At 35.1% G+C, this 25198-nt stretch overlaps 1 long non-coding RNA gene across 1 annotated transcript in view; it reads right to left on the reverse strand.

The window, feature by feature from the left end:
- Positions 1-14102: 14102 nt before the first annotated feature.
- LOC146762001 (uncharacterized) overlaps positions 14103-25198 on the reverse strand; it is a 100495-nt gene continuing 89399 nt past the window's right edge. Inside the window, exon 2 of the long non-coding RNA XR_014942810.1 lies at positions 14103-14519. This is a non-coding gene — a long non-coding RNA (uncharacterized LOC146762001). The remainder of the gene's footprint in view (positions 14520-25198) is intronic.

Here is a 25198-nt window from a genome sequence, read left to right on the forward strand (position 1 = left end):
ATATTCAGTACAGTCTTACGCACTTCATAAGTATTTTGAAACAGCAACTATTACTACTTTATTCATTATCAAAGCACAGTTGGGAGAAAAAGAAACCACTAGCTACAACTAGATTTTTTGTGCGAATTCTTATACTGTACATCTATTGTCTTCCATGTGAAAGTACAGAAACACGGTGTTGCAATGAAGAAAACAATAATTTTGTTTTCTTTTGATAATTTGGGGAAGGTATTTGAAAAGGTCTAGGCAGTTCAGCAGGAAAAGTAAGGCATGGTGAAATTGCATTTCTACTTTTGTTTGTACATGGAAAAAGTAAAAATGTCACTTCGGCTAAGTTAAAAATGATCTCCCATATTGCAAAAATGTTATCAAACCAGCAGAATAAAAAGAAAAGAAAAAAGGTCAGGTTCATGACTGGATGCCTTACTGCATCTGTTTCCACGTGAACTTGCCATTTTATTGAAAATATCAAGCACATAGATCAAGGTTCCTGGGAAGTGAATTACTAGACCTGCTAAGAAAAACCCATCTTAAGAAGTTTGACAGTAGTCACAGCACAGGTTAATTTTTCACTACTGAACAAGAATGGTTAAAAAAAAAAAAAATAAAAAAAATAAAAAATCTTCCCTTCGAAAAGAATTATTGACAACACTGAACTAAAAGGTGGACTGAAAACCGTGTCTGGACATATAAAAATCCTTTAGAAAAACAATAATAAAGTAGATCAGTATCAAACACAGCAGTTGTTTATAAATATTAACCCTTTGGCTTGGGAAGTTTAATTAGTGTATTCAGATCTCATTATATTTTTGCTTCCTTGGCATTTTTATTTTTATTTTTAATTTTTCTGACAGTATGGCCTCAAGTCAGTGCAAATTAAGTACTCTGAGAGCCTCACGAGATTTGTCTCATAATTATTTCTTACCTTAATATCATCTAGTTCAGTTCAAAAGAACCAAAACGTGCAAACAAAGAACATGTTTGAAACAGTCTCATTTGAATACATTAAAATTTGTTTATGGGCATGCCTAAAGTGTCAGACATCTGGCTCAGAAGTTATAGATAACATATCAGCTACAAGTTGCATGAGAAGTACAATTTGAGATAAGGGAGAAAAGCAATAATGCTGGCTTGTCTAGGACTTTGGTGTATACTATGACTCATGTTATTAAATTTGTTTAAAATTAAGGATTTTTTACTAACAGTTTTTGTTTATGTCTGCATTGCTATTATTGCTTTTTTTGGAGGGAGATGAAGTTTTCTTTTACATTCAAAACTGCAACAAGTAACCACATAGTACAAGCTTCTGTAATGACGTAAATATGTATGATAGGAACGAGAAGTTTAAATTATTTATTTTTGTGTCCTGGACTCAGCAGATACTATAAGATACTGCAAAGATACTGCATGTACCTTGCTTACTTGGTATGTGAATTAAATTACAATAATTCTACTAAAAAGGAAGCCGCAAAAGTAATGCCTCCTATTTTATTATGTTGGCCCACAATGTCAGAGACAGATGTTGACAGTATGACAGTAGAGACTGAATCTTCCCACCAATATTATTTCATCACATTTTCTTGCTGTGTGACATGGCAGCAAAGGGGCGGTCTGACAAAATGGAAGTGCAAACGAAGCAAAGACATATAAAAGAATTCTTCCATGTGGAAAAACGTCACCCACTGACATTTATCAATGCTTGGTGAACGTTAATGGAGACCAAGCAGCGGATGTAAACACACTGAGGTGGTGCATTTCAGCAGTGGTAACAATGACATAAAAGATGGCAACAATCTGAATGAGCACAGGCAGCTGTTTTCCACAAGCATCTTGATCAGTTCCTACATATTAATCAGTGGATTACAATCAGGGAACTGTGCATGGAGCAGAATATGAGCTTTAATGCACTGGAAACAATGGTGGCAACATCAGAATGTTGAAAAATATGCATGAGATGGGTCCCATGAACAGTCACACAGGAACAGAAATAACACTGTATGCAAGGAACTACTGAACCAATAATAGGCTGAAAGAGACAGCTTCGTGAATTGCATCATTGCCAGTGATGAAATATGGTGTCACCACTGTGAGCTGGAGTCAAAATGGCAGTTTATGGAGTGGTGAACATGCGATTTTCCCATTGAAGAAAAAGTTCCAGATGTAGCACTCAGTGAGTAAAGTGATGTGCATTGTCTTTTGGCACAGGAAAGAGTTAATCCTTCTGGATTTCCAGGAACCCAAACAAACCATGAACTGTAACCACTACATCATGATATTGTCTAAGCTGAAGGCTCCAACTTCCAGAGTCAGGTCACAGAGGATGATGACCTTCTCATCTTCTCTCTGGATGACCTTCCAGAGACCTTCTCTTGCAGCACGATAATATCAGGCCCTAGTCCCCTCATGGTTTGAAGACTGTGAAGCACATCTTGGCTGGACTGTCTTACCACATCCACAGTATAGTCTTGATTTGGAGCCTTCTGGTTTCCATCACACTGATGAAAGGTAGAAAGTGTGCCAACATTTTCCTAGCAATTATGATGTCACAGCACCTGTGAAACAGTGGATCACCTTCATTGTTGCAGACTTTCACTAGTTTGCCATGCTGTCTAACTTTCACCACTGGGGAAAATGCATAGTTAATGGTGGTGACTATGTTGAAAAACAATGTTTTGCATGTAAAAAACTGCTCTAAAAAATAGTGTTATTATACTTTTTGTATCTGTTGTATTTTCTTTCAAAATAAATAGGAGGCAGAGTGACCTATGTATTTTTAGTTGTGTATGTTCTCCTGCAGGCATTGTAAAGATTCCTTTTTTTTTTTTTTCCTTTGAAAATTAGGTACCTAATAAAAATGTTTCATATAAAAACAAGGAGAAAGGGGAACAGAGAACATTAACCTTGAACATTACAACATTACAATGGGACATAATGAACTTTTACTGTGCTTAGTAAAAAAAAAACAAAAAAAACCAACAAATTACTTCAAAAGGCTATTCAACTCAAGTTATTGTAAAAGAAGATACTTTTTTTTTTTTTTTTTTTTTCTCTCAGGAACTGAAAGCCCAAAACAGCGAAGTCCTAACTTTTCTCTTTAGAAAGCATGCATTAAATGCAACAGAATACATGGGGGAAGTTCAGTTAATCTGTTAGCTCTGAAACAGACACAACTACGTAAGATTCAGTGCTAGGAAAAGGAGAAGAAATGAAGTAAAGTTGAGCTGTAGCCTTTCCAAGGACAGAGTAGTTGAATTTAGTGCTTTTTGCTTTTTCAGGGTAGCATGGACCATCATGCGCTGGTACTCTGCAGGGAAACAGAACCCTGCTTAGGGTCTGCAGAAGGGCACCCCTAGATTAACTGCAAGATTACTTGAACGAAGTTTTTGTCCCAGTAACTAAAAGAACCATACCCTGATTTTCGGAGTGTTAATTTGATAAATCAAATAACAATGTCTCAACTAATTGCTTTCTGTTAAGAATGTATTTCTTATGTCAAAAAGCTGGGTTTATAATGAAAACAAAAATGCAGTATCAAGACTAAAATTATTACCCCAAGAACAGAGTATATTTCAGTATACAAAAAAAAAAAAATCTAGTAAAAATATTTCAAGTCATGAATCTCATGTCTGCAACAGTCATAGTATAATGCACTTTTATGATAAAAATCTTCCCTGCTTGATTATTTAAGGTAGAATAAGTAGGGACTAATGCAGAAAGAGGTGTTCTACTAACTTTGTCAGGAATCTAATACTGAACAGCCTTCGGGGTCAACTCTTTGTCTTGATGAGTAGTTCTACAGAAACGTGTTTAAACACAATAATGGAGTCAGGAGACTAACTAGTTAGATAGCAGTGATACTTCACTTACTAAGACCAAGCAATTTCGCCACATTTCACAAGCATTGCTAATGTCAGTGATAATATGTTTGGTCACCTTTACATCTTCCCCTGATGAGGTGGGTCTATAAAGGGGATAGACATACTACTAGAGCAGTCTGGGTTATTCCTGTCCTACAATATTTTAACAATATCGTACAAAGAGTTAACCAGGCACATCATTTTGCTAAAGCTACTGATCTGGAAAGCAACTAACAGATCCTTTATTTAATGGGGGAAAAAAAAATGGGGGGAAAAAAAACAAAAACAAAATAACACCAAAGTACAGACACCCTTGCATTACAAGGCTGTAAACAATCTCAGGCAGTAGAATCCAAAAACTTTTCTGGAGGATTAAAACACAAGGTCAGAAAGTTAACTGGAATTTCTTTTGTGCATGCACTCAGGCGCATGCACATAATAAACAGAACACTCCTGATCAATAGCCCCCTGCCAAAACACACTTTCATGTTATGGCCTGTCCATACATGGCCACAGAACAAATGGATTTGGTACAGTGTTTCTGACAGAAAAACCTGGAATTTGGAGGACTTTATTGTCCCTAATAGAAGGAAGAAGCCACCTCAGGTGTCTCAGGCTGCAGTGCCTGAGCCATCAGAGGTAAGACCTCACTCTAGCCCAATTTATGGTGTGACAAGGGATGTCAGTCCCCCTAAGGCCTCCAGATGGGACTGGAGGCCCTGTGTAGGATTAACAATATTTTGGTCTCAGATAAACATTCAGAAGGCTATGGCCCTAATCGATACAGGGGCAGAAGCATCCATAATTTACCGTGATCCAGCTAAATTTAAGGGTAACAGAGTGATGATTGGAGGTTTTGGGGGACAGACCATTCCAGTCACCCAAACCTAGTTGAAATAGGGTGTTTTTCTTATTCTTGTATTATTCTAACTGTACATAACTATTCTTGCATTGTTCTAACTGTACATTTGACAGAGGTAAAACAAAATGATTGGTCTTGAAGCCCGAAAAACACATGAATGCCCTTTTCCAAGATTTATAGCCTAAAACTGAGACCATGTGTACTACCCACAACAGGTTCAACTGAAAAGAAAATCAGTGGGATTTTTCAGGATCCATACATAAAACTCCAATCTCATGTGTGAAAAACATGTTTTCCTGAAAGCTGCACCCTATGCAGAATTAATTTGGAACCTTAAGATTAACTGGTAAACAATGTCTTTCCCACTAAATTAAATAAATTCCTTGGATTATAGCAAACAAAGGAATAAGGATAAATTAATAATAACAATAATAATAATTATTATTCCTTTGCGCTGTTCAGAGGTAATAGCCTCTTGCCCCACCTGGAGACTGATCGTATCATCCCTCCCTTCTGGAGCAAGAAAGACACATACAAACACAGTAATTGTGGAAACATATATCAGTGTAAAACCTATGGCTGTACACTCTGTGCATGGATAACTCAGGCTCCCTGAGCTTGAAGACACATTCCCATCTACCTGTTTGTATTTCTATGAAGCATGAGATGAGATATTACAAAGTTTAATATAAAATAGGCCTTTTACAATTTGTATTATACAGTTTATATAGAACAGGACTTGTATGGTTTGAGATGGGATTTGTGAGTGGGACATTTATGTCCTATAGGGGGAAAAAAACAAGTTTTAAGTGTCATACTTTACTATCAGGACTCAGTGCCACATCTGACTCCTGAGTAAGACAAGTGACCTGCCTTAGGCAGATGTTTTATGTCAAAATTTACAACTTTATGAAGAAATAGCAAAGTTTTATGTAGATTAGCAATCCACAATTACCTTTTTACAACTGCTTTTATTTTTTTATCCTTTGGTTATTTATTTTTCAATCATTTCCTATTTTCAACAACAAGCTGCAATTGTAGGTACATGGCTGAGACCAAAGCTCAGTACAATCAATCAAAAATAAACACAAATGTTTTATTTATAAATTTTCAGTATGTTACTATTCATTATTTATCCAACTCTAAATTTTAACAAGCATCTTTAGTGACTACTGTTCTATATTGACAGACATTTTAAAATAAATATTAATTTTTACCATCTAATTATCATATGTATCCCTACTTCATCGATAATACGTATAAAGGACGTAATTATCATTAGACTAGTTATGCAGTCAAAAATATTCACAGAAACAATTATCTGTCCATTAAAATGTAAACAATTAAGTCCATTTACACTTCATGCCTTACACCCTTCTAACATTTGAGTAAAAGGACAGAAATACTGGGTTAATCCCAGTGGTAAATGGAGAATTAGCTTTAATGACAATAAAAACATATTTATTTACTTTTATAAGTCATAGCAGCAACAGGCAATTAATCCACTAGGAGGCTACCAGTTTCAGTTTTACAGAATCAATGGAGTTGTTGCATGGTAAAAAAGCATAGCATTGCATTTGTCTCAAAATGAGCTATAAAGCCTGTGTACCCTCTTCTTTTACCATTTACTTCACACATCATTAAGTACTGGCAACATTCACTATTTTTCCTCAGATCCCAGTGTTTTTAGTTCTGATATTTAACAGTTCATGATAAGTTCACACAGCCACAACTCAAAGACTACCATTAACACTCACTTATTAAAACCATATTATTAAATAATCAGTTATTTCCATTACCTAAAATATGATCCTATTTAAAGACAGCTTCCAATGGCTTGTCAAAATTTAAAAACAGCCCACGCATGCCAGGTTTGTTTCATTGCACTTTAAGTCAAACACCTGCCCACACAGGCCTCAAAGGTAATGCATATGAATGTGTTTGAGGTATACCAGGCTCCTTTTTTAGACAGTAACATGCCTATAAGCTGTGTTGTTCATATGTTTTTACAGGTAGAGTCTACTCTGGGATAGGGGTCAAGCCTAGATATTTCAACAGCTACACACTTCTTTTTTTTTACAGCTCAGGACAGTGAATCAAAAGGATTCAAAGAATGCTCATTAACAGGATACAGAATAATAATACTTCTTCCCAGAAGCTCAGAAGTAATATAGTTCAAGAGTCTCACCAGTACTTCAAGTATGGATATAATCCGCCTCTGAACGTGTAAAAATGTAGCTGAATTCACATTGCTTATAAGAAATTGAATCCAGAAACAAGAGTTATAAATAACAGTTTTCTTAAGCAATGGATTTTCATATTACTTTGCTATTTATTAAGGGGAGGGAAAAAAAAAAAAAAAAAAAGTCAGTATTTTGCTGTCAGTATTTTAGCACAGATGCCCAACAGCAGGGCAGTACAATTGTAGAATCATAGAATGATTAGATTTGGAAGGGTGCTTTAAGAACATCTATTTCCAACCCCCTTACTATAGGCAAGGACAATTTCCACTAGGCCAGGTTGATTAAATTCTCATCCAGCCGGGACTTGAATACTTCCTATGCTATAGGTCCTTATCCTAGTAAGCAAACACAGGGTGGAATTCCCAATCCATAGCATGCAATCTGCCAAAATGCTGTTGAATTCAAACAGCGAGTTTGCTTAAAATAGTTTGAAAAGAAACAATTTGCAAAGCAATACAGACTATTACACTGATAGAAGTTATTTGCACATATAACACATTAATTGAATCAGTAGAGAGGAATGACATTTCAGTGGTGAAATAAGGGAATACAATATCCACTCAAATGCTTATGTAAAAATTATGTTTTTAAGTCACTTAAATACTGTTTATAGAATATTTATAAATAAATGGTAATATATTTATAGATATATGGTAATATATCAAACATGTTCTTTGATAAACATTATATGAGAGTATACTGCAACAACATTTGGATTTAAATAATTTATTTTAGTCTTAATAAGAAAATTTTTCTGTTTATGAAATTTATGAATATATTCAGGCTTTGGTTACAACATGCAAAAGTCAGAGATGAAAAGGACAATAATCTACCTTTTGAAGTAAAAATATTTCTACACCTGGAAAGAGCACAAAATCCCCCATTATTTTCTCCAGGAGCAAGGAATATAACACTAATGCATTCTTATGAAGATGTCTGAAATGCAGTGACTTCTGTTGCAAGACAGGAAAATCACTTCAAGATAAAATGTCTGCTAATTGTCACATTCCTGCTGTCAATCTGTTGCCTTAAATCAAAACTTGTTCTTCTAGAATGCAAGCACTTTACAATGAATTTAAAATACATTAAACAAAAGTTCAAGCTTACGGAACTGGGTTATAGACTGCTGAGTTTCCTTGTGAGTAAAAAATAGTAGGAAAAGCTGATTTTCTATATCAAATTATAACACTATTCCAAAATATGTTTCTTCACAGGGACATACAGCTTTAAGTTTAAATAAAATTCAGACAATTCAACATTAGTAATACTGATCTATTGATACAAAAATGCCCAAGAGAAAGGTACTACTTAATTTGCTGAAGAGCTCTAATCAGATGTACTAATCAAACATACCTGGATTTGGCTGAAATATTTTTTTACATCAAACGTCTTAGCAGTATTGAAAAGAGATGTTAGTTACTTTTACATATATATAAAAAGCATGTAGATGCATGCATCCCCCTTATCTTCTGTTTTTCACTTATTCATTGAATTATTCTGTTTCCTTCCAATGCTAGCACATGTGATTCTAGTAGAAATATAATGAAGTACATACTTTTATTTTAAAACTTTTTACCTCCAAAAGAATTATGTGTTTTTCAGTGTGGACTACATGCTAGTTATCATGCATAATCTTATAGGCAACATTACACAGATTATGAGAAATTCACAAATATTTATGGAAACAATTCAAAAAGGCCACTTCCATATTGTAAAAGCTTGGTTTGAGTGTTGTAGTTAAGACTCTGAAATAATCTTGGCTTATCATAGACAATATCAATAAACTAACTTGCAAAAATTTTGACAGGAAAAAAAAAAAGGAAAAAAAAAAAAAAAAGGATTATTTCAAACATTGAATGTTTTAAGATGAGTGACAGATTATTAGTTCCATAAACGAGCTGTGCGAAAAAAATGACTATCAATATAAAACTGTGAGCAAAATTTGAAGCTACTAGCTTTCTAAAAGCTGAGAAATTGTGTCTCTCCTCTGCAACAGTTCTAGTGTGAAGCTCTGATAACACCATGGATCTGCTAACAATTAGTTTCAATTTCACACTTATCATGATACCTTAATTAGAAGATTTACAGAACAATTAGAAGTTTATAGTTCCTTAACACTCTAAACAAACTTTCCTAATTTTCATGTTTTTTTTTTTTTTTATAAGACCATAGAGTAAAAAAATATTAGTAATGATAAACTGTAAAGCAGATTTTGTGTTTGTAATGAACTTCGTTTTAGTAGTAATAAAATGCTGATTTATTGCGTCTGAGAGAGCTGCAAGTAAAGCAATTCATGTGAGAACCCCTAGTGTCATTTCCCAATGTTTTAATTTAGCCAGTTATAAAATGGGGTACTAAATTATGCTGTCTCACAGGTTTGAAGATTATGTACATATGTCTAGTAGACCATGAAAAATCTTAACAGTATATTTGTTATTACTTTTTATTAAACATATAGCTCACATATATTGCTAAGTATTAATCCAGGAGAAAAAGGCTCTACTTGCATTATTGTGCAAAAATCTAGTCATAAATGTATAAAAACCAAACAGCACTAACTACTGGAAATGTAATTTGAATGTTAAACAATTTTCTGTTCCTTATTAGGTAAGGGACAAGAAAATCTGTGGTCCTGAATTTCATCAAGTCTGTTATCTAGCTAAAAACAGTATGCTACTTTGCTTTGTTCTCTGATTTTCCCAACATTTCTAGAAAAACTATGCGGCAAAAAGCTAAGAAATATGAGATGTGCATTGGTTTGCAAACTTTCCAACAATATCTACTACTGCAAATCCATTGTTATTAACCAACTTTGTCTATGACTGCTTGACTATCAGCCCCAGAATAATTGCTAGCAAATATTTAATGAAGTAACTACCTTTCTAATTTAGAAAAATAAATAAATAAATAAATAAATAAAATTAAAAAAAAAAAATTGTAATTTTTAAAAAAAAGACAAACTGTAATTTGGAGGCATAAATTGTTTGGAAGCATGCAAGCCATACCCCCCCCCCCCCCCCCATTCCCCCACACCTTGTCTTCTTTACTTTTTTTTCCCCTTTGTAGGGAGGGAGAACATACATTTTCCCATCCCAAGCTGTTACAGCTAGATCTCTCCTATACATCACTTTGAAGCTATTTTTTCCTATCCTGACAGTTTCCTGAAAGACTACGCTTTAGTAATTTTACTCTAAACAATGATAACACAATTAGAAAATGATTTCTGTACATTCTTGGAATATCTCATCAGCCCACTGTATTGATTATATACTCTGACATAATTGAGGTCCCTGTCTTAGATCACAATTTACTAGTTAAACAGAAAGTTCAGCTAGAACGCCGTACATTGTACTGTTCTTCATTTTTAGATCTTAGATAGTCCAGGTTTTCCTTTATTATCATTCTTCCGATTTGTTCTTGACTCATGGACACTTAAAGAGCTTTTCATCTGTTTTCAGTTTTCACTAAAATCTCTGCCCCATGGCCTCCTTAGAACTCAAGGAGAATTCAACTGTTACCAGTTTCCCATTCAAGTACATATCTCCCCTATAGTGAATACAGCTCCAACTAAAAGATACTAACTTTGTACTATTCTAAATGGACAGAGAGATTCTTTTGGAAATTCACATACAAAAATGAATCTGCATTTACTAAAGTGGTACCCCTTGGCTCCTGTTTCTCAGAACCCTGGAAGTATGCTTCCAACTTCAGTATGAAGACCACTCATTTAAACCTCCCATTTCTTACACATAGCTTGTCCTGAATAGCTACACTGGGACTTTGTTCCTGTATTTGGAGAATGTTTTTCAGATTTTTAAAATACAGAAAAAGATGACACACCTTGGATTTTATTAATAAAACTGTGTTTGTTAAGTGGCTTAATAAGCATATGCTGAGTATAGTTGCATTCCCATCAGGAAATGTAAAACACTATTTAAAACAGTGAAATTACCATAATTGAAAGAACACAGATGCTCTTTAATAATCTAGAAGATTGCACCCTCAATGGAAATGCTCATTAATTCTATTTTAAGGCAGTGTGATTCATCTGTATGTCAGATAATTATCACTGAAAGCTAGGTAAGCAGAAAGGTTACAGATTCAAATTTGATGACTCCGTCACAGAATACCACAAAACTTAGTTAGGCACCATTATGTCTATTCACTTAGATTACAGAAGACATGAAATTTATCAGAACAAAAGAAGTTGGAGAAAACGCTAATTTCCTCTTTTACACACACAGTAAAGAAAACAAGTTTCTGAAGTTAATCTGACTTGCACAAACTTGCACTAAAATTAGTACAATAAGATGTATGCAGCCCAAAAAGTGAGCCATCATCCTGATCATCTGAACTCCAGAATCAGGAAGGAACTTGTTTCAATAGCAATAGGTGTTATTAAATTGCTGCAAGTTTGAGGAACCTTAAGAATAGTGTAATAGGAGCATAAAAGTATGGAACATGCTTCAGGACTGTCATGAATATCTTCCATGCTATTTGTATTGGTTTATTATGTAGCTCTTCAGTATTCAACATCCTTAGTAGATCAAAATGGAACATGAGTCCATATTCCAGCATTATTTAAGCAGTTACTAATTTGCTGCAAGAGATATCACTTGAGTTGTATTCCTTTTATCCTGCATAGGTTTTGCTTGAACATTTTTGTAACAGGAGTATGTAACTTCAGTTGTCAGTTCACAACACAATGTGAAAAATCCACATTCAAGCTTCTGAAGTCATTGAGAGTGGTAGCTCAAAAATTTCTCACTAAGAAAAAAATTAAATACTGAATCTACTAAACATTTCTCATTTTCTAAGAGGAAAATAAATAAAAGCCTGCACAAGTTATGCAGATATATGTAAAATATTAAACAAATGTAAACTGACTGCAATGAAGAAACATAAGTTTGTTTTCATAAATAATTTTTATACATGCAGATGTAAAATAACTTGTTCTTAAACACCTTGAACACATCAACAATTTTCTTTGTGTCCCCAGTTAGTATATACTTTGAAAACTTCTCAAGATAAATGGAATATTTTTACTTAACAAGTAGCATATAACTAATTCATCTGCAGCTTTCCTAGCCTCCCACTGAAAGCAGGATAATGCATAGATTATCCAAAAATAAAGCTTGTTCCTTTGAGTGCTCATTGTTCCTTAGGCTTTCCTGCAGATCATAATGGCCTACAGCAAGTTATTGGAAGAAACAAGCACACTGGATGGTGTATAACATTTCTGCATAACTAAATTCAATACAGAACTGGGCATGCAATCATGAAAATATTCTTTATATAAAGAATTGCTGAGTATCACTGAAGAACTGAACTGTAATTAATACTAAAAGAAGAGGAAAAAAAGAACCAGCATGTACAAAAAATCAGAAGTGGTAATATAATCAAAGAGCTAAAGCTGGAAAAAAAATGATAAAAATTTTCCATTTGCTTCTAAAAATGCATATAATATCTATCGCAAGGTTGGAGAAAATGCAATATTGTAAATGAAAACATAAGAATCAAGAGTATATCATTAAAACATGTAAAAAGTATAGGCCATTATTTTTATATTTAATTTAACTAAAGAACATTAAGAACCCTTATCAGAAAGGGTGGTCAGACACTGGAATGGACTGCCCAGGGAGGTGGTGGAGTCACTGACCATGGGGCTGTTCAAGGAATGACTGGATGTTGTATTGAGGGACATGGTTTAGTGGGAGCTATTGGTAAAAGGTGAACAGTTGGACTGGATGATCTTTTAGGTCATTTCCAACCTTGGTGATTTTATGATTCTATGCATTATAAAAAACAAAAAACAAAAACAAATTGTGACAATAACAAATTGTGACAATACTGTGTAATTCTCATTTGCTGTGAGAAAATATAGTACAGAATTACTAGAGTCAAATTTCCTCCTAGTTCCACATGGTTTACTACATACTAAAATATATATTAAATATATTAACTGTATTTTATTATATTATAGAGTATTATAAATATTATAAAATAAATCAGTTGTAAACAGAGATAATTACCTGTTTATTCTTGTGTTCAGAATACAGAAATAATAGTTTATTTTTTTTGTGGAAAAGAGTATTTTACTACTGGAACAAACTATCAGAAGAGAGATTTTTATTTAAAATTTATGGAGTTATCTCCAGAGGCCCAAGTATAACATTAGTTAACAACCAGAATAAGCCCATTTTCACATGTGTGCTTTTTAAAAATTAGGACACTAAGCTAAGTGGTGTCATTGATATGACAGAAGGAAGGGATGCCATCCAGAGAAATCTGGTCAGGCTTGAAAATTGGGCTGACAGAAACCTAATAACGTTCTACAAAACCAATTGCAGGGTGTTGCGCTCAGGTCATGACTATCGCAGATACATACACAGACTGAGAGAAGAACACACTGAGAGCCCTGCAGAGAAGGAACTGGCGAAACCTGGTGGACAAAAAGCTAGGCATGATCCAGCAGTTTCTGCTCACAGCCCAGAAGGTCAACAGTATCTCAGGCTGCATTAAAAGAGGAGTGGCTGGCAGGGAGAAGGAGGGGATTGTCAACTTCTGCTCTGCCCATATGAAGACTCCATGTGGAGCCCTGTATCTTTTTCTGAGGCACCCCACTCAATAAAGACACACAGTTGTTAAAGTGTCAGAAGGGGACCATGAAGATGGTCACAGAGATGGAACACTTCTCTTAGGAAGAAAAAAGTGATAGAGCTGGACTTGTTCATCTTGGAAAAGAGAGAAATCTGGAAAGACCTCATTGCAGCCTTCCAGTACTTAAAAGTAGCTTTTAAGCAGGAGGGAGACTGACTTTTTATATTGTCTGACAGTGATAGGACAAGGAGGAATGACTTTAAACTTAAATATGGCAGATTTAAATTATACCTTAAGCAATAATTCTTTACTCGGAGGACACTGAGGCACTGGTACAGGCTGCCCAGAGAAGCCATGGACGCCCTATCCTTGGAGGTGTTAGAGGCCAGCTCGGATGAGGCTCTGGGTATCCTGATTCAGTCAGTGACAATCCTGCCCATGGCAGGGAGTTTGAATATAGGTGATTGTCTCGCTCCAATTTACAGGAGGGAGGCAAGGTTCTTTTGTGTATATACCCGGCGTGAGATTAAGAAGCAACGGTTCAAATGTTGGTCCAACCAGTTTATTAAAGTCCTAGCCGTTTTTAGGGAGATGGGGAAGGGAAGGTAGGCGATAGGGAAAGTAGGAAATATAAGCAAGGAGTCTTTGCAGATAGCAAAAGAGATATAGTCACCACCGTGGGTCCAGCGAGGTACACAATAGGTCCGTTGATCTCAGGAACTCGTCTGATCACCGCGGGGGATGGGAGACAGCCAGGGAGCTCCGCAGCAAGCCGGTCCCGGGGGTTATTCCGACAAAGTTTTCCCCTCAGGGAATTCTCCGTCAAAGGTGTCTTTGGGAGTTTGTCTCCCAAGTCCCCAGTTTAGTGAGGGCCTTTTATCCCCCATTTCGGTGGGAATTTTCCTCTTCGAAGTCTGAGAATTGCAGCTCAGCATTTTTGGGGGAAATACCAAACTTCTGAACAAACAGGCAAACACTTCTCAAAAGATGATTTACAACCAGCCTTTGTGACATTCCTGGCCACAGATGAGCCAGCAAGGAAGGAAGAGGGGGGTCTCCGTTGCCGGACACAAGCGTTATCGCCTTCTGCAGTGGTCCACTCCTTCGAGCAGCACCCCTGAGAAAGACTGCTCTTCCCATTTCTGCTTATCTTTGCGGTCGTAAGCAGAAACACTATGGCACACCAACACCCACCATTCACCCTCCTAGATAGTTAGCAGTCGCCAGTCTTATCATCAGAAAGGCCTCATGAAGCAAGCTTTGAGACAACAAAAGAAAACCAGTTCTGTCTTTCACAGTGATCTTTAGATCTATTCTAACCTAAGCCATTCTACGATTCTACAGTCATATCTGAAAAAAGAAAGGGAAAGAAGAAATCAGGAAAATCACCTTTGAAATAAACAATGCTACATTCTTCTAGTCTTTTTTTGTGCTTAAATGTTTAACTTTCAGAGACATAGACCTACAGTTATTCAGAACTGCAGTAAATCTAGATATTTTCCTGACCGTCTGTTCCAGAAAAAAAAGAGAAAAAAAACCAAACATATTCAAAATTTTATGTAGAGACATAGAGCCCAAATAAATTAAGGCTTTTCTTTTGAGATCTGAAGGTGAAATACATGTACAAGGAAGTGCTCAAATAACTTTGAAATAACACTGTGACCTTGCAGACTCATTAAAAGAACATTCTTTTTTTCTAGAAAAAAATATGAGCTTTACAAGAAGCAGTAAAAAACTCAGCAGAGACAAAACCACAAGCTTAGTATCTCAGAGAGATACTTAACTGCAGCACCACTGAGCTAAGATTCCTTAATAAAGGCTGTAAATCAAAATGAGATGTCAAAAACACTTGTTACTTTTTTTTTTTTTTTTTTTTTTTTTTTTAATTTTGCTTTTTAAAACATATTTTCACTCTCTTCCAGCAGTTTTCATCAGTACCCATCAGGATGTTAACTTTTACAGTCTTGGCTCAACTTGGCCCAGTTTTTAGTAGTTATTGCTGGAGTAAGGCATCAAGTCAGCCATTTCTGTAGCCATTACTTTACCTCAGCATATAAGGTCATTTTTAAAAATGCTCCCTTTCCTAATTTAAGTTTAAATTGTGCAATGAGTTCATTTTAATGTGTATGCCAAGGTGTACATATAAAACCGCATCAGTAGGAGGATAAATAAGGCTAACAAGGTGATGATGCTGCTATAGCTTCAACTCACAGTACTGCTGTTTACTGACAAAATGTTTGAAATCAATCCCTTGGGTGTAGATATTTACACTGTTGGTTTTCAAAAAAGATGGTGTGGAAGTGTAGGAAAGCACTAGTGAAGAGGGTAGCACAGAAAACGGACACTATTGTACCCGCTCTTAGCAGCAGAGCTTTGTAAAGAAGTTCAAAAGATTATCAAACATAAAACCAAAAAACAACGGCAACAAAAAACAAATACAACACCCTTAACTGATAGCTATAATCTCACATGACAATCAATCTCTAACCCAAAAGAAGATAGTTGTCAACACAGGCACTTTTTGTCAGAAACTGCATTAATGATTATCACATACAAGCATGCAATTCAAGAATATATGAAATGTCTTTTGAGATTAAAGGTTTGTTAAAGTAAGCAAGGAGACTGTTAGCTACATCTGTCCACAGATTTGATGGTATTTTATTTCTGTTAACACAGTTATGAACAGCTCCTTTTCAGACCTCTCTTATCATTTCATTACACTTAATTTTCAGGCAGTTTGTTTCAATAAAATGGTTAATATCCCTCATCTCCTCAGCTATGGTAGAACTAAATCACAAGGCAATTGGACAATTAAATTCTTTCTGCAACAAAGTAGAAAACTCACTTATTTCAGGTAAAAACAAACAAACACACACACAAAAACAAACAAACAAAAAAAACCCACACAAACAAACCAACCAAGACCTGATAACATTCATGGTGAAACTAAACAAATGAATTGTGCAAAAACTCTATGCCACCAGACTTCCAGCACCCCAGGGTATATGCTGTAACACAGTGTGGTCCTCTCAAATAAATGCTAGCTAATAGAATAAATGTGTTTAAAATGAGATTACTCATTTAACAATTTTCTGCTATGTATTCATTTTTCACATAGCAATTATTCACAACTATAAAAAGGAGAATTACAGAAAAGTGGTTTTAAATTGCACTGCATGGAACAAAATACTAATTCACTGATATAAACAAATCCAAGAGCAGTAAATAAATTAGCTTTTCCTATTTCATTTTTCTATTCCAGTGCAACTACTACTATTGTTATTTCTGATCCTACTGCATGCATGAGTAAGCGACCTCTTGAATTTTGGAATGATTTCCAAGAAAGAATAAATTAAACTGTACAATACTATCAAATTTAGATTTCTAAGCTACCAGCATTAGTAAATTGAAACAGTAAAAGAAACACATTTTAAGCGTTATGATGTGTGAATTTGGTGATGTAACCTTTTGGAATTTCTTGGTTGAGGTTTGGCTGAACATGAGCCAGCTGGTGGACAAGAAGGCCAAAGGCATCCTAGCTTGAATCAAAGCAGCCAGCAGACTAAGGAAGTGATCATCCTTACTCTGTACTCAGCTCTGATGAGGCTGCACCTCAAGTACCATGTTCAGTTTTGGACACCTCAACTACAGTAAAGACATTGAGGTCCTAAAGCATGTCCAGAGAATGACAACAAAGCTAATGACGGGCCTGGAGCATAAGTCTTAAGAGGGGTAGCTGACAGAACTGAGATTGTTTAGTCTGGAAGAGAGTCGGGAGAGACCATATAGCTCTCTACAGTTCCCTGAAAGGAGGTTAGGTTGAGGTGGGTATTGGTCTCTTCTTCTGTGTAACTAACAATAGGACCAGAGGGAATGGCCTCAAGCTGCATCAGAGGAGGTTCAGGTTGCATATTAGAAAAAATTTCTTCTCCAAAAAAGCAGTCAGCTGCTGCCACCCAGGAGGTGCTTGATTCACTGTCCCTGTAGGTGTTTAATACATGTTTATATGTTGCATTAAAGGACCAAATTTATTGAACAAACCAAAGAATCGCTCAGATTGGAAAAGATCTCAAAGATTATCAAGTCCAACTGCAACCTAATCTTACTACACTAACTCTAACAATCCACCACTAAATCATGTCCCTGAGCACCACATTCAGACAGTTTTCATACACATTCAGGGATGGCGATATTGGTGATCGGTGGATAGCTGGACTAGATGATATTGAAGTTCTTTTCTAAGCTTGGTGAATCTATGAAAAACAATGCTTTGAAAAGCAAGATGTGTTAAATAAAGAACAAGCAGCAACATGAAAATATTTTATTCCATCTTGCTACCAAATAACTTCAGACTTGGCAACATACAAGACCTAGCTGATTGGTTGGCTTTGCCTGTAGCATATTAGTATTCTGAATTATTGATTTTATCCAAGACCTTGGAATGGATAAGACCTTACCTTGAGAAATCATTCCCCCTTCCTAACCCCAAATATATTTCACAACTGCTATTGGGGCAGTTCAGAAATTTAATGAAATGATAAAAACCACTAAGAACTTATCATGCCTTCAGGGAAAACTGTATTTATCAGTTCAAAAGGCTCTACTCTATAGACGAATTCATAGAATGTGACTGTATAGTTGGAATAATACAAGCGTATAGTTATAATTACTGAGTAAATAGCCAGAGGGTATCTAAGAAGAGACTCACCAGTGCTCAGGCTTTCAGTTGAGATAGATGCTTGCCAATGTTGAGGCTCACCACAAAAATTCCTCAAAGGAGAAACCTACCTTACTGCTGGTCAGCCCTTAAATGGTATCTAGGAGAGGTGAAGATAAGCTCCACCCCTTCTGAGAGCACAGGGCCATGTTTGGTGGCCCTGCTAGGCAGGGGGATTATGAACTGCATGATCCTTGGGGTCCCTTCCAACCCAGGTCATTCTGTGATTCTGTGCTCCCGAAGCTGTGCTCCCAGAGCTGACTCGTCACTTGCCTCAGACAGTTAATCAGAAGGTTAGGCTGTGTTCAACAGTTTTCCTTACAGTGACAAAATTCACATGGAAATTGTCTAAAATTCCTTACATAACATTATAATCATATATGAAAAATAGGTGTAACAGACCTCCCCTTATAAGCAGAATGTGACAATAGGGGAAAGAAATAAAAAAGTAATGTACCGTGAAGGAAATTATTAAATCTGAAACAAATAAACAAACATTAAAATTACATACAAACATAAACATATTGAAACTTGTAGTTGAAAGTTTATGAATAAGGTGCTGCAGTGAGCCTGGCGTATATATACACAGCTTATGTAACTATATGACACTCATGGACATACAGTACCTTTATATACTATAGAATATTGCTCTGTGGATTTACCAAGGACAAAAATTACTGAAGGAAGAAACAATAGCTCATGTATCAGAAGCCTGTTTCTGGAACCAACTAACCTGAGGTTTTAGCATTATATTGTCATAGAAATATGTTTGCTTCCCATGCATACTGACCTCTTAGCATCACAGGGAAGGCAAAAGAAAAAAGAAAGAGTAAAAGAAAAAGAAAAAGAAAAAGAAAAAGAAGAAGAAAAAGAAAAAGAAAAAGAAAAAGAAAAAGAAAAAGAAAAAGAAAAAGAAAAAGAAAAAGAAAAAGAAAAAGAAAGAGTAAAAGAAAAAGAAAAAGATAAAGAAAGTTATCCAGGTTCATGATTGCTCTGTTCTGCTCCATCTGTGACAGTTAAACAGTTTGCGTTTTTCTGGTGCAGAGAGCAGCAGAATGGTTATGCAGAGTAAAATGTAAAGAGAAGCACAAGGAAAGTGTGCATGCATAAGTGATGTGCAAGTGAAAAGATGGGCCCTGAGATGACCAGGTGAGATTGTGTGGGGTTACAATAGCTTTGTAAAAACAGTAGTAAAAACTAGCAAATAAGGCATTCGGAATTATTAGGAAAGTCATAAAGAATGAAACAAGAGAGTATCACTACGCTGTTGTTTTCACCAAAGCAAATAAAAATGGAAAAGATTCAGAGTATGTTGTTGAGAAGAATCAGTGTCATAGGATACTTCTTGCTTAAAAAACAGGTCAGGTCTGGAGAGAGAGAAAGAGACAGTAGCAAACTATAAAATCAAAATGATGCAGGGATAGTAAATGAGGAGAAATGGTACGCTCTTTCAATACAGGAACTGCGGACATGATATGAAACTAGTGTAAGACAGATTCATAACAAAAGAAGCAGTTGCTCAGACAATACAACACTACCACAAGATGTTGTGAATGCTAAAAGTTTACAGAGCCTTCAGGATAAACTGAAAAATTGTGTGGAATCAAAACACACCAAGAACATATTCACTTCAAATAAGTTCATGATCCAAAACAAGTTCAAAACTGAAAATAGTTCAAAGGAAAATCACAATGTGCCCTGTCTTTATTACTAAATATTCACTCTACAAGCTCTGATTTGTACAGGTCAGTGGGGCAGATGAACCTTTGACCTACAACAAACTTTTTAATCCTATATTAATGCCATTCTCTGAACCTCAGCTAACACCACATCGCTACTATGCTCTTGTACTTTAGTTGAGCATAATCAGATTTGACCATTCGGCATCTGCATTACATATGTCACATAAAAATTTCTTCACTGCACTAGTATACTAATGAAACAAAAGAAATTCCCTAGCACCCACAGCTCAGAAATTACTGTTTTATAAGATACACTTTTCAGTGTGTAGGGTGGCCTTACTGTTCTGTATTATATCTTCAATTTTCTGTTGCGCAAAGACAGTGGCACCCTATTTGTACTACTTAAAATGCATTTATAAACTAAAGGGTAGTTTCAAATAATTTGCCATCCAAAAGAAGTCATACAACAGGTATTATTATGTGTATAAAAGAAAATTCTATCTGCACAAAGACAGAAAGTAGGTAGGTAAAAAAACGAATGTGGTTTTACACTCAGTTGTCAGTCAAAAAGTATGAAGACTTAGCTTTGTTTTAGAGTGGGGAGTGCAAGTTAACTACTATTAAACAGCAGCTAATTAAGCCAATGTAGCATGAAAAGTTTTTTTATCCTTCTTTTTCCCAAGAGATTCATGAGGGTTGGCTTCTTTGCTCAGCAGTACTCCTAGCTCAGTCTAATTCTGTCTCATATGTTATGGATTTTACATAAATGCATTTACATAAAGTATCTTAAGGTTAGTCCTTTTATAAAGACCTCTACGGGGACTCATTTCAATCTGAATCAAATAAAGATAGTCAAAACCCAACCATCATTTCTTTCTTATGTGGAAAGTATTTACCACAGAATAACAACTGAAATTTACTGAATTAATTCTCAGCAGGTTCCTCCCTGTTCACCTTTCCCCACAGTGGATGGAGAGAATAACTCCATAATGCAAAGTCAAGAATTTTCCAATGTGAATATAAAAGTGATCTGAAAATAACAAACTTAGAGACCACATGTACATTGTTTGTATGCCTTTGCTTGGCATTTGCTTAGTGCAGAGTGCTCAAACTGGAATTATGGGCTTGAGACAACTGAGCTGTGATATACAGTTTGCATAGTTTTTCAGAGAACTTTTTGTGACTATGGTAAAGAAACATATTCTCATCCTTGGAAATAAATTTAAAAATAAATGGTTAATTGGACATGAGTTATTGATCTATCAGGCATATGAAAGATAATTGTAAACAAAGTCCACTACCTTCGTACACAGTGGAGGGGGAGGTTAGCTACCAAGATGTATATTAAATGGCACTGGCCATGGTTCAAGTCAAAAATAGGTTAAAGTAACACCTACTTTTAGATAACTGGAATATCAATGACAAAAGAAAAGAAAAAAAAAGAAAGGCAATTTAGGAAAACAAGCATTAATATGTATGAAGAAACATTTTTGAACTACTTATAACTGCAAATGTTTTTTACTGTTTTTCCATGGAGAAATTGCAGTGCACATCAAAAGCACAACAAACTTAGCAGCTGTATGAAAACAAGAAGCCTGATATATGCCCACATAACAGTTCTTATGTAGACATCAAGTATCCATCTAAGAATGTAAACAGAATCCCCCCAAGATGTGTTTAATACAATACTTATCAGGCATTAGGAGATAAAGTCATGCATTATCTTTATAAGGATTGTGGGCTTAAGTCTCACCAGTAATTACAGACTTTGATATAGCTGAAGCTCATTTATTTTCTGGTTCTACAGTTCTTGTACGGAATTGTACGGAAGTCACGTAATCCTGGTTACTCACACTTCTGTCACAACAATCTTAGTGTGTTGGGGGGTATCTTCAACCTTGAGGAAAAGGGATAAAAATGATAAAATCTTTCTTACTTGAAGGTGTTTAATCTCCCTCAGCACTAGAGACAAAAATAAAAGACATAAAGATACTTCAGGATCAATAGGGACTTTCCAAGAAGCAAATGACCACAATCTTCTTTTTTTTTTTTTTTTTTTTTTTTTTTTTATTACAGCACCGTACAGTGTGGTGTCATGAAGAACTACCTGTGCTAAGCTGAAATGATTTACTCAGGTATCAGAAGTAAAATAGATGTGTTTGTGTGGACATCTGCACAGAATAATTAACCATGTTTCTCTGTTTCACAGATTTATACAGTTGGCTGCAGCTTAACATTTATGAATACCTGCAAGCAATATTGACTTCAGTAGTTCAGTGACCCCACTAAGCAATAGACAGTACTTCACAACTGTTTTGGAGGGGAGCACACATTTGCTGATGCCCAAGGACTTCAGCAATTTCTCAAGGTGCAGGAATTGCCTTATTTCATTAATCCATTGGTTTGGAATTTCTTTTCAATGACATGCAGAGTGCTTTAGAAACAACAGAGAAGATATTTCTGAAAATATATATGCTATAGAACAATTCCTTTCAAACCTCAAATTATATTATAATAATATATAATATATGATAATATTATATAATAAATATATGCACACATATAGTTTATTCTTGCTGAAGTCTTAATTTTCATTTCTCTTTGATGAATAGTATCAAATGCTGTTTGAATTATATTGAAATGATTGTTAAAGGCACTATTATGTTTGTTCTGTCCTTGTGATTTATTATTATTATTATTATTATTTTTTTGTTTAATGACACATTATTAACTATTTATTATCTTATTCTGTTACTTTTTTTTTTTTTTTTCATTTATACACAATAAAGCCTTTATTAACAGCATCTGCATTTATAAGAAATTCTCTAGAATTAACATTTGTTCAGTAACCTACCACCCATTCATGTCTAAAATATCACCTTTGGTGCCAGTAACCAAAAGAGAAATTTTTTTTCTAAATAAAAAGATAGGTTAATTACATGCAGACTTTTAGGTAATCTGAGAGAGTATACAAATTCAGACCTCTTCTATTGTGATTATTCAAATTCCAATGAAAAGAGGAAAATAAAATTTTACTAATTTAATGATAAGTTCAAAAGAAAGTAAGCTTAACAGTGAAAAATATCTTTACTGTTTTTACAAATTAATCTAGAAATACACAGCAAATTAAATCCCATACAAGCAAAAGAGCTGGAAAGGAGTGTGCATGGGTAAACTTAATCACAGTAGAGAGCAATAAACCTTAAAAGGACATCTTGGTTGGGCACTTTCTCAAGCAATGATTAGTTAGAAAAACAAAAGGAAAATCATTCCAGTGAAAAGAAAAATCATTCTAACAACTGCTGGGGTAAGCTTGCACAAGCAAGTATATTTCCAAAAGACAAAGCTATTGAGGTTAATAATGATGAGCGAATAAACAGGGAAACTGAAGAAGAAAAATGTACAAAAGATTTTTGTAAATGGCAATTTTCTCAGTGTCTGGAAGTAGTGTCTTATTTCTGGCAGTGATACCAGACTGGATACAAAGCTTCACTGAAATAGCATGTCAGAGCACTGATAGGAAAGAATTTTATTTTATTTTTCTTGTCCAGTGCAGGTAGGAATATTTTATTTCACACATCATTTGCAAACTGCTGTGGGTATTCCAGAAAGCCAATTTGGCATCACAAAATTGATGACTGAGAAAAAAAAACAACAAACACTGTTGTTTTTCTGTCCACTGTTTTAGAAAGCAGTGCACCTGGGACTTTGGCACACTGGGCATTGTCAATGACTCATTGTCACACCACTGCAGTGAAAATGCTGAAGTTTCATTTAACCCTCAGGGAACTTGTTCATCAAAATATATTTGTAAACAATTTGCATTTTACTGTTCATTTACAGGACATCCCTACTACCAGGAAAAAAAGGAAACACTGTAAAAATAACCTATTACTTATAGTGAAGCTTCTAAATTAGTATGTTCAAGCAGTAAAAGCAGAGAAAGGACACAGTCCAGCCCGAACAGGGATAGGGAATCAGACTGCACAAGGTTATGATGTATGGCTGCTTCTGCATTTGGCATGGAGAACTGGTTTGCACAGCACACACAGTGCTGATGGGGAGAAAACAAACAAACAAACAAAAAAAGAGCTAAAGACACATTAGCTGTTTTTATTTTTAAACAATTTTTACAGATACATTAGATTGAAGTTCAGAAGGAACTTCAAGAGCATCTGATCTGCTCAAACCTTAAAACAGGTAATCTTGTTACATTTTGTTTGAAATCTAGCTAACAACATTTATCACACTGAATGGAACCAGCTTCAATAATATAGCCAGTGAACTACAAACCAATCATCCACAATTCATCAGAGCAAAAATGATAGACACTGAAAATTGTTACATAGAGGCTTCTTTCTATGTGCTAAAAATACCAAGAACAATCTTTAATTTAAAGGGATGCTATTTTATAAAGCAGAGTGTGTAGTATACATATCACTGTATAACAACAAATATATCTTTTACAGACAATAATCTGCAGTAACTAATTAAAATAAGTCTGATAGATATTACTTGATAGAGTAAATTCTTAGGTTATTAAAGCAACAGGGAGAGAGATGAAAAAGGTGCTACTCTGTTGTGAAGGTTTTACGGAAATTATTTGCAGGAACCCGAATTCTTGAAATTATTATGTGGATTATACCTTCCCTCGTCTGTGGGAAAAGGCAGCACCCTGGAACTGATCACAGGCCTAATATCAACTGAAACCTCTTGTTTCTGCTACCACCTCTAATTCTCATTATTCATCAGCACATGGGCATTGACTATAACCCTGCCTTGTGTGAAATACTTGTTGAGAAGTGCTCCATTTAAAAAGCCATGAGAACCCCTCTTGTAGACCCTAGCTGAACTAAGATGGCTCTGACATTTGTAATAAAGGAGAGAGAATTATATTTTCCCTGCAATTAAAAGATATACACTTGGTGAGAACAGTTAGTTTTTCAGTAAGGCTTTGAAAATGTATTATTAGGTAAATGCACAGTTTCATAACCATAAACAAACAAACAAACAAACAAAAAAAAAAAAACAAAAACAAAAACTGAAATGTTCTTGGTGATTTCTATTTAAATGAACTACTAGAAATGTTTCTGTAGTTAAATTTTGAAAATACCTTCTTTTCCACCATGAAAAGTTTCAAATTCTATCCTGAAGTTGTACATCACAGAACCATTTAAAGCTATAGAAATACAAATTTGGAACAAGTTCAATGTTCCATTTCAAGTCAAAATTAACCT

This window comes from Coturnix japonica, chromosome 2, assembly GCF_054131305.1.
Source record: "Coturnix japonica strain WE chromosome 2, WE-NBRP24, whole genome shotgun sequence".
In the NCBI taxonomy this organism is placed as follows: domain Eukaryota; kingdom Metazoa; phylum Chordata; class Aves; order Galliformes; family Phasianidae; genus Coturnix; species Coturnix japonica.